General features: G+C 38.1%; 1 long non-coding RNA gene across 2 annotated transcripts; it reads right to left on the bottom strand.

The window, feature by feature from the left end:
* Positions 1–1,221: 1,221 nt before the first annotated feature.
* Positions 1,222–5,016, bottom strand: LOC124387994. Of its 2 annotated transcripts, XR_006926308.1 has the most exons (4): positions 4,846–5,016; positions 2,375–2,452; positions 1,528–1,639; positions 1,222–1,428 (listed from the first exon to the last, which is right to left on the bottom strand). It is a non-coding gene; the product is annotated as an uncharacterized LOC124387994 (long non-coding RNA). The 2 variants fall into 2 exon arrangements; XR_006926307.1 differs by lacking the exon at positions 4,846–5,016 and having other exon boundaries at positions 2,375–2,527.
* Between the last annotated feature and the right edge of the window lie 6,430 nt (positions 5,017–11,446).

The raw sequence follows: 11,446 nt of genomic DNA, 5'->3' as shown, positions 1-11,446 counted from the left end.
GCACTGGGGCCCCCTATTCGTACATAGCATGACGTCAACAGTCTTACAACACTAACTCTTTAATCCTTTCCACTTACTGTTCACACTGACATCTGATTAACAATCCACCTTCAGGTTCCAATCACACAGGGATACTGAGACTGACCATAAATACAAGCTACACGTGCACTTTTGAAGGGAATAAGTACAATGTCATCTCAACAGCTACTTTAAAACAAATACAATTTTATTTGTCACATACACATAAATACAGGGTACGACATGCAGTGAAATGCTTTTTTATTACGGTCCGGCATGAGGGAATAGGATGGGGAGAAAAATAAAACAAAGAAAAAGAAGGCAGATAAATAAAGTATAAAAACTATATAAAATACAGTATAAGAATATATAAAGATATATATGAGAAATATATATGAGAAAATATGTATATACAAAATATGCTTATGGCAGTAAGCAGTAAAACAGTAAACAATAAAACAGTAAACAATTTAAGGTGGTTTTGTGGTTGTCCATAAAGTGTCTGTGTGCAGTATGGTGTGGTGTAAAGTGTCCGTGTCCGGTGTGGTGTGGTATAAAATAAAGTGTAAAGTGCACTGTGCTGTGTGAGTCCAGAGTTTATGTAAAAGAAAGATGGAGGTGGAGAATTGATCAGATTGAAAAAGTGTAAAGTGAATGTGAAGAATAAAAGGAATCCCTGATGATGTCTCTTGTTATGTCCTGCAGTGACAAAGTCTGTCTCTGGGATTTGCTTTGCTGTAGTACTGAAGTGACTTCCTGTCCTGTGCAGTACAGTCAGTATCAATTAATCTTAAAAATGACTCTAAATTCAACCCATTTCAGTGTTATTTAGCCCAGGATTTACACATAAACAGATGCATCCACCTCAGTTACTTCCACTTATATGAGAAATTTAAATCTTAATATTTAGTAATGTTCACTAGACCCTGTTAGATATGAAGTTGAGAACCAGTCAGGATTCAGTCAGGACCTGGTAACAGACACAAAGCAATCTCAGGGAACCAGTTTTATGTTTATCCACCGCTGATGCTTATTGTATTTATTTATTATTGTTGCTAAAATCATGTACAGAAATCATTCCATTACATTCCATTGCAGATGAAAAATATGCGTTGTAGCCTTATTTATTAGTTTTCTAAAAAGACCTAACTCAGAGAAGGAAACCAAGAGGCCGTGGGTTTTAAATGTGCTTTAATTTGCATATTAAATATAATCAGAGCAGTTACAGGTGTATAATTTTGATTATATATATATATACATTTGTCTTGTTCATCAGTTTGATTCAAACACCATTTTAATCTAATTTGATTCGGATGCTTAAGACAAGTTTCGGTTTTAATTTTGATGATCTGTTTCACCCAATCCACCGCAGGGTCCACACAAATGGGAATTCCTTTTTTTGTAGTAAAACTGTAGATGAAAGAAGATAAAGGTCAGAGTAGAATTGTGATCTGTTGCGATCATCAGGTTTAAATAAAATTTATAAAAAAAAGCAGGTTAAAACCGTACATGACTCCACGATGTGTACAGTCGAATCTTGTTTTTTCGAAGGCGCGGATGTTTGCTGCCTTCATTGGTTTATTTTGAAACTTAAAACAGCACAATGCTGCCCCTTTTGCATCTGTGACAAAACATTTAATTATCGTCATTATCAAAAATTTCATTTATTTTTTTATGATGTACATCAGGTGTCTCCATGTGTTTGGTAAGTTTGGAAGCATTGACCTGAACTGGTGCAATAGACCTTTTTCACATTAGGTTTTTTACATGAAACATTAGGACAAATACAAATGATAGCAAAAAAAATTACGTCTCATTTATGTCATTTTTATGACAGCCCAGTTCCTGCTATTGTTCAAGGTCACACTAAATACAAGTCACTTTAGCCTGTAGAAGGGTTTTTTTATCATATACTGATACATCTGAATATACTGAACATCATATTCTGATATTCTGACTAAATATATACTAATAATCAATCAATCCAATAATCAGTCCTGGAGAATTTGTAATTATATGAGCGAAATCAAACAAAATATTTTAAATGATTAAATCATGATTTGTATTTGATGGTTACATGCTATATGAAATGTAAACAATTATTTTCTCCAATTTTATGTAAAAATTATATTTTTATGAGGATGTTCATAGACTCCATCTTGGTACCATGTTGAAGAGATATTTAATGAACATCTGAATTCACTGATTTAATTTTTTAAAACCCACAAAGTAATAAATATGTACACTAATATAAATCGGACACCCAGAGTACAATGAAAATACAAACACACAATTTTAATTTAGGTCTGATAAAAGGTTAATCGCTATATTTTAAATAAATAAATATAAATCTTACTCTGTGCCTTAGTGATGGACTGAAGGCAGGAGAGCCCCAGGAGAACCAACAGGAGAGAACGACAGAACATTGCTGATGCTAATGGAGACAATGTTTGTTAAGATGTGTAATCATTTAAATGTACAAAAATAATGAAGATAAGATCTCCACACTGGGGTTATAATCCAATCAGAGGAGGGAGAGTGTGGTGTGGTGTGGTGTGGTGGGAGGGTAAGAGGGCAGTTTGAAGATGAGAAATCGTTTCCTGTTTGACTAAGAAAGGACAAAACTCCCTCCACCCCACTACCACTTTTATAGTTGGAAGGTGGCTGCGGTTGTCACCTAAAATGATAAAGATCTAACATTTCAATTTATACTTCACCAGAACCAGGTTTAATCTTATGCACAAATAAAAAATAAAAACGAGTGAATCTAAACATGTTAAAACAACATTAAATGTAACATAAAAATAACTTCCACCGTTTATTTTTCAATTATATGTCACTAGTATAAGACTTAACACTTTCACAATCCAATATGGATCCAACACTGCTTCTAATCTGCAAGACGCATAGTAAAGTAAAAGCTTGCATAGAAGATTACAGGAAGGCCACATTGTTCCCGACCTATCCTTTTCATGGAACACAAAACAACCATCTGAGGAAACACCAATATTACAGCAGGAGAGATGGGCTATCTTATGAGATCTGGTACACCATTCTACCTCTAGGTTCACCTCACACACTGACACAGACACTGACTGGCATTGTGAGTGTATAAATACCTGCTGAATGTGCACTTTGATGGCACTACACTGAGTCATCTCAACAGATAATTTGTGTACAAGCTGAGTGGAAAGAATGAAAGGAATCACTGATGATATTTCTTGTAATATATGTCATGCAGTGAAATGAGTCTGTCCATGGGATTTGCTTAGCTGTTGTAGTATTGGAGTGACTTCCTGTAGTGCAGTACCATCAGCATCCTATAATCTCCCTGGACAACCCTCTGATCTCTAATCATGGAATCTCAGCTGTCCTTTTTCTTATGTATTGCTAATCGTATTTCTCCTTTACAAAATTAGAAGAATTGATCAATTTCACACAGCGTGCTCAGGTGTTCATCCACGATCATTTCATGACCAGACTACTGAACCACCTCCCTTTAGATGCTCTACCACCACTCCACTGATCCCTACAGACATCTGGGATGATAATTGATAAACATAGAATCCACACAAATCCTTGTAAAGATGCACATATATTGTTCTTTTAGTAGTAAGTGTATGAAAAAAGAAACATAGGTGGAGATGGAGAAAATATATAAAATTCTCAGGGTGTAGAGAATAAAAAGAGGGACTTTTTTTTTTTTTACTGTTGCACTTTCATGCAACAGCTGACTTGTGCCACTGGACAGACAGGTGGCATGGCAGGTGTGGTCCCACTTGGAAATTGTGCCTTTGGACCAGTCAATAATCAAGTTATGGTAGGAGTGCCCGAGAATGAGAAAACTGAGTGGACGAAACAAAATGCAACCGGAGGTCATCTCTATGTCAGGAGATAGTAAATTGCATGGAAGGAGTTGGGTGAGTGACCATCTCCTGTCTAAGGGTCTGCCATCCAGCATGGCATTATGGCCTGGGGTACCGGAATAAGCTCGAAAGAGATCTGCAGGCATTTGGTGTCCATGAAGTTGCCCACAGTGTCCAACAGATCTGCAATCATGTGATGTCTTGCTGACCACATGAGGTCCATGGAGTCAACACTGACTACACCTGGCCTGGCCTGACAGGTTGCTGCCCGCTTCCTGTTTTCCACCCCGCCCACAGAATACCCCACCACCTTGTATGACATCTTCCTCTGGGACCTACATATACATATTTATGTATATATATATATATATATATATATATATATATATATATATATATATATATATATATATATATATATACTTTTTAATTATTATTCATAGACTAAATATCAGCATCATATTTTAAAGGACTGATGAAATACCCTGATATATTGGCTCAGTGTACAGTATATTAATAGTTACTTGACTGAAATCAAACTACAAAATTATTTCAGTGGGTAAATTATATTTTGTGATGTTTTAAAGTTGTATGAAATATTAAGGTACTTATTTAGCAAAACAATTCTTAATAATAATTAAAATTGCTGATGTGTATAGACTCTGCACCATGTTGGAGACCCACTGACCTTAACAAACATCTGCATTTATTATGATTTGGGATCATAATATATAGTGTATATAGATTATTATTATTTTTTTTAATCCAGAAAGTAATAAATACATACACTAATATAAATTAGGGACTAAGTGTATAGTGAACACACACACACACACACACACACACACACACACACACACACACATTTTAAAATGATAAACCTCAATAAGATAATACAGTTACATTTAGGCATGATAATCAGTTCATTGCTATATTTAAAATAAATTAATTAAAATCTTACTCTGTCCCATGGTGATGGACTGAAGGCAGGAGAGCTCCAGGAGAACCAGCAGAAGAGAATGCCAGAACATGGCTGCTGCTGATGGTGATGATTTTCGTTGAGATATGTTATCTTTTAAATTGATAATGTAGATATGAGCTCCACAATGAGGGTATGAAAGGAGTAAGGGAATGTGGGGGTGTGGTAAGAGGGTAGAAGGGCAGTTTTAAAAAGGTTTCCTCTTTTAGTAAGAAAGTACAAGACTCCACCCACCCCATGACCACTTCTTTAGCTAGAAGCTGGCTGTGGTTGTCACCAAAAATGATAAAGATCTAACACAAATGTACACTTCCTCACAGCTGTGTTTAATCACACACATATAAAACAAAGTAAGCTTGAATCGTATCTTTATTTTTATTTATACATTTTTTATCAGAAACTTACAAAAAATAATAATAATTCTCTTTTAGTAAGAAAGTACAAGACTCCACCCACCCCATCACCACTTCTTTAGCTAGAAGGTGGCTGTGGTCATCACCAAAAATGATAAAGATCTAACAAATTTACACTTTCTTACAGTGGTAATCACACACAAATAAAAAAAAGAGATAAGATTCAAGTTTACTTTATTTTTTATTAAAAGTATGTGAGGGTGGTGCAGGACTTGTATGAGGACAGTGTGACAGCAGTGAAGTGTGCAGTTGGAACAACAGACTGGGTTAATGTGAACAAATTAGTTTTAAATATTTTCAAAACCAAATGTATCATTTTTGGTACTAAACATTTGTTAAATAAACCTTGTAACCTAAATTTGACTATTGAAACAACTTTGGTTGAGCAGGTTACTAAAATTAAACTCTTGGGTGTCAAGCTGGATAATCAACTCTCATGGACTGATCAGATAAATCATATTGTTTCCAGGATGGGCAGAGGCATTGCTTTGTCTGAAGTGTGTGCTGTTTTTTCCACCCTCAGTCATGAGAACAGTTGTCCAGTCTCTGGTCTTGTCACACCTGGAGTACAGCTCAGTTATTTGGTCCAGTGCTACACAGGAGCACTTGAAAAAACTTCAACTTGCACAGAATAGAGCTGCAAGGGTAGCTCTTGGCTGTTCATACAGGACCAGTGTGAATGAGATACACACTACATTAGTATGGCTGAAGGTACAGGAAAAGGTCTTCTGTGCTATATGCATAATTCCATCTATAAAAATAATCCCAGATTTTTTGTGGATAAATTGGTGTACAGTGGGTATTGCCACCAACATATTACTCGGCAGGTCAGCTCTGGTGATTTAGTTGTTCCTTTTGCACAGTCAAATTGTATGAGGAGAACTGTACTATTTAGATCCTCGGTAGCTTGGAATCAACTGTCAATGTGTATTAGACAAATAAGTAACAGATATTATTTTAAAAAGATGGTGAAAAAATTTATGATTTGTAATGAAAATTAAGTGTAATGACTCAAATTGAATTGTATTTATTTTTTTATAATATATTGTAAAAAGTGTGGTGTGATTGTGTATAATATGTTTTGATTTTGTAAAATGGACCCCAGGAAGATTAGCGACCACTCGTGGAAGCTAATGGGGTTCCAAATAAATAAATAAATAAATAAATAAATAAATAAATAAATCAAGGATCAGCTCTGAGCCCTTTTCTAGTTGCGGTGGTGATGGACAGGTTGACAGACGAGGTCAGACAGGAGTCTCCGTGGACTATGATGTTTGTGGATGATATTGTGATTTGTGGTGGGAGTAGGAAGCAGGTTGAAAAGAGCCTGGAGAGGTGGAGGTACGCGCTGGAGAGAAGGGGAATGAAAGGGGGCAAAACTTCTGACAGCCAGGGTGTGGGACAAGGTATTTGAACTCCTCCACCTCTTCTTCCTGCAACTGCACCACTCCACTGCCCTCCCTCTCATTCACACACATGTACTCTGTCTTACTCCTACTGACTTTTATTCCCCTTCTCTCCAGCGCGTACCTTCAGCTCTCCAGACTCTTCTCAACCTGCTCCCTACTCTCACCACAAATCACAATATCATCCGCAGGCATCATTTTCCAAGGAGACTCCTGTCTGACCTCATCCTTCAACCTGTCCATCACCACTGCAAACAGGAATGGGCTGCATTTAAATCAGTCATGCTTCTCTAATGGAAATTACTGCATGGGCTCAAATCATTGTCTGTAAACACATTGTGCCATGTCATCCACAATTGCAGGTTAAATCACTATCATGCAAAGAAGAAGGCATGCGTGAACATGATCCAGAAATGCTGCCATCCTTTCTGGGCCAAAGCTAATTTAAAATGTACTGAGGCAAAACTGTGGAAGACTGTTCTGTGGTTAGACAAATTAAAATATAATTTATTTTGGAAACTATGGACACCAAAGAGGAGAGGGACAATCTGACTTCAGAGAGCTGGTGCGAGATCAAGAGTGCGGGCTGAACCCATTGGATTCCTTGTGTAAATGCCACCTGGGGGTGGACAGCTCTGGAGATGAACAAACAATTAATAGGACCTTCTCCTGGGTCCAGTTTCTAGAGCATTGGCCAGTCTAACCTCTGTTTCAATTTAACGTGTGCAATATCCTTAGTGGGTGGAAGGTTCAAATAGATCGGTCTCTTATAGGTAGTGGGCAAGAAAATATGAGACAAGGCATCTAGCTAAAGATTTTTGGATCCAGAACAGAACATCAGAGTAAACTGAATTCAATCAATAAAGAGGCCAGGGGAGGTGATGAACTGAGGTGCAGAGAGAAAAGTCAGGCAAAGCAATGAAATTAACATGAGAGATTATTTGAGCAGGAAAAAAGGGAAACAAATTTGCTGCAAAAAGGAGACTGCTACAATAGCTAGACCAAGACTCAGCAAATGTGAAAAATGAAAATTTGGAAGACCTGAACAAAGTGTCAAAAAGAAATTCAAACAAAGGCATGGGGGAAAAAAAAGAAATAAAGAAAAAGAAACAACCTTGTATGCTAGATAAGATACACATGGGCTAGGTAAACAATAAACACCAAACAAAGAACAAAGAAATGAGATGGCTTAAATTGTCAAGAGGGGGGAAATCAGAGAAAGATTAGCACTAGCGGCCACTAGTGGTGATAATGTGAAAACTCCTAACAGTGTGTTTTGCTGTGGTTTCAGAGAGCAAGATAGCTAGATCCCAAGGAGGCAGGTTTCTGTGTAGGTTTAAAATCTATAAAATACAAACTATTTTATAGTTATCCATAAACTTGCTTTGTTTTCAGTTCTGTCTCATGTCCTACTCAGTCATGTCCCACTCACCATCATGAACAGCACTGTAACAACAGTGGAGTCATTCCAATTTCTGGGTACCACCATCTCTCAGGACCTGAAGTGGTACAAATTACATTGACTCCATTGCTAAAAAGGCCCAGCAGAGGATGTACTTTCTTCGCCAACAAAGGGAATTCAACCTGCCACTGGAGCTGCTGAAAGAATTCTATTCAGCCATCATTGAGTCTGTCCTGTGGAGATCTATAAATGTCTGGTTTGGTTAAGCTACCAAATCAGACATCAAGAGGCTACAGCAGACAGTCAGGACTGCTGAGAGATTATTGGTGCCCTACTGCTCAATCTCCAAGATCTTTACTTATCCAGAGTGGAGAAAAGGGCTAAGAAAATCACTTTGGTCCCACACAAGTCAAGTCAAGTCAAGAACCTTTTATTGTTACTGAGCCCACTCTCTCTTCGAACTGTTGTCTTCTGGTCAGCGCTACAGAGCACTGTCCACCAGAACAGCCAGGCACAAAACAGTTTTTTCCCCACAGGCAATAATCAGCATAACTATTAAAATATTCATAACTACACATTGTCCATCATAACTGACACATTTATACATATAATCCATTTGTAAACTGCACACTTGTAAATAACATCTGTGCATTCATTTAAATTATATATAATCTGTTTATATTGCATAATTCAACTGTCTGGTTTACTATTCTGTTACACTATGTCTGTACTTCTCCTGCACTGGAAGCTTTTGATGCCAAGTTAAATTCCTTGTGTGTGTAAACATACTTATGTATGTAATAAAGCTATTTCTGATTCTGATGTACTGACTCAGCCTTTATAAAACCTGTGAGCTGTTAAATCCATTCTCTTGTTACTGTTTTCCCTGGTTACAAAATTATTAATTTGCATGAAGCTCTGGGAGTAACCACAGCCACTTGCTGTTACATAAATATCTGACATTAACAGTCTCACAACCTTAACATGAGCAAAACCAATATGATGAATCGCACACTGTTTCTAAACTACAAGCTAAAAGGTAGTGATTCCAGCAGTGTTAGTCATTAGGGCTCAATCTCACTCTTTCCACTCACTGTTCACACTTATGAGATCTGATTAACCATCTACCTCCAGGTTCACACACTGACACTGACACTGAGTGTATAAATTCATGTTGAATGTGCACTTTTGATGGGACTGCAGTAAGTCATCTCAAAAGCTAATTTGTGTATAGGAAAGATGGAGGTCTAAAATGTAACTGATTCGGAAGAATGAAAGGAATCCCTGATGATCTCTTCTACAATAGATATCATGCTGTGAAATGAGCCTTTCCCTGGGATTTGCTTAGCTGTTGTATTGGAATAAAACATCATTCAACAGGATTAATTGATTTTCCTGAACATCTCTCTGATCTCTAAACATGGAATATCAACTGTATAATTCCACTGATCCTTCGGATCCTCTACCGCTGGCCCACTGCTCCACCCCCTAGCACTCTATCACTGCTCCACTGACCACAGACTGTACCACTTCAGACCACAGATCTACTGATATTGTCAGTATCTCCCGGGCACTCTGCGCGCACTACCGGTTTCACGCCATACACTTCCGGTTTTGCGGTGCGCACTTCCGGGTCGGTGGCTATCTTGCCGTTTTTCCCGCACCTCTCGCCTGCCCTGGTTTCTGATCCGGTTCCTGATCTCAGTTCTGCTCTGCCTAGTTACCTGGTTTAGATTCTGGACTGTTTTTTGGTTTATGTTTTTGCTCTGCCCCTCTGCCTCTCTGCATTACCCTGTTTGCCTCTGGCTGGTGATGCTCTTTCAAAAGCCAGTGCACTGTGAATCACCAAAGGAGGCGATTTTGGCTCGTACACCAACTTCATCGGGCTTCTCCTGGAGATGTTTGGGAAGAATATGGCGGACCTCCACTATAGCCCCCCTCAAGTGTAAGATGGCTCCGTCCCAGAGTTCTCCAGAGCACGCGGCTCAGTTTCAAGGTTCTTCAGAGCGCGCGGCTCCATTCCAGGGTTCTTCAGAGCGCACAGCTCTGTCCCTAAGTTCTTTAGAGCACGCGGCTCCGTGTTGTTTAGTTCCTGAGGTGACTGCCTGAGAAACATCTACACATGCACATTAGAGAGCATTTAAAGTAGTTTTGTGGTTTGGTAACCGTACTCAGAGATGGTTCTAGACATTTGGAGGCCCTAGGCAAAATTTATATTAGAGGCCTCCTGACCTTATTCCTTCCACCATTCAGAATAAATAAAAACCATCTTTAACCATTTAATTTATACAAAACCTGTTATCAGTACTTTTATCTATTTTCTCAAATGTGTATGTTAATTAAACTTTAACTAAGGTCACACTAAAAAAAAAAAAGTATGAAACATAATCTAAATGAGCTTCTTCTTCCTTGACGATGACATTCTATTAGTTCTTCTACAATGTAAAAGGTCCGCTGTGGTGACCCATAATTGGAGAAGCCGAAAGTAGAAGAGCAGGATCGACAGCGGAGTGTCAGAGCAGTCAAGATCTTCTCTCCATATTGGCATGACAGGAGCAGCAGTTACAACACCACAAGGCCGTGCTGACTATTCATGTACAGCTCACCAACAGACACTCTAAATTGCTAAATACTCTCGCTTCAACCATCTAGCAGCTAAGCAACGCCTTTCGCTAGCCCCAAGACCCATCCCAATCCAGGCACCACCTCCGGCTCTGTTCCACATGTACACAAACCTTAATGTCTTCCTTTCCAGCACTTCACGGGAGACCCTGCCCATCTTGGCTCCTTCACTGAGTGCTCCCTTACTTTCGAGCTGCAACCACTTCTTATTTTAAGTAAGAAGCCTACCATGCCACCTGTCTGTCCACCAATAAATTCCAATGGCACAAGTCAGCTGTCACCATCAAGTGCGATATCAAGTAAAAATAAATCCCCTCTTTTTATTCTCTACATCCTAAAATTCTTTTCACATTTTCTCAAATAACTCCTTATCAACAATTTGCATACTCTGATAATCTCAGGGACTTCCTCGTATTTACTTACACACATTATAGTAATTCGCTCTTTTTGAATTGGAGGTCTCGTTTACCTTCTTTCATTTCTAGTATACATATCTTTGTATACATCAAAAGCATATAACGTTGTTTTCACATCTTTTCTCTCAATACCTCGTGTTTACACTTTTTTCAACAAACATTTCTTGCTTTCATCACACCTTGACTAAAAAACATCATACTTTTTCAAACCTCTGCTTTAATTAACTTTGGATTATTTAAATATCTCAGTGCTTTAGGATTAACTGCTCTTCTTATATATTCTTGCTTAAAGTTTGTCTCTGTCTCAGCTCAGCTTAGTTTCCT

This window comes from Silurus meridionalis, chromosome 6 (genome assembly GCF_014805685.1).
Source record: "Silurus meridionalis isolate SWU-2019-XX chromosome 6, ASM1480568v1, whole genome shotgun sequence".
NCBI classification, from domain to species: Eukaryota; Metazoa; Chordata; class Actinopteri; order Siluriformes; family Siluridae; genus Silurus; species Silurus meridionalis.
The sequence above is the reverse complement of the archived record's forward strand: the minus strand, read 5'-3'. Positions and strand labels throughout refer to the sequence as shown.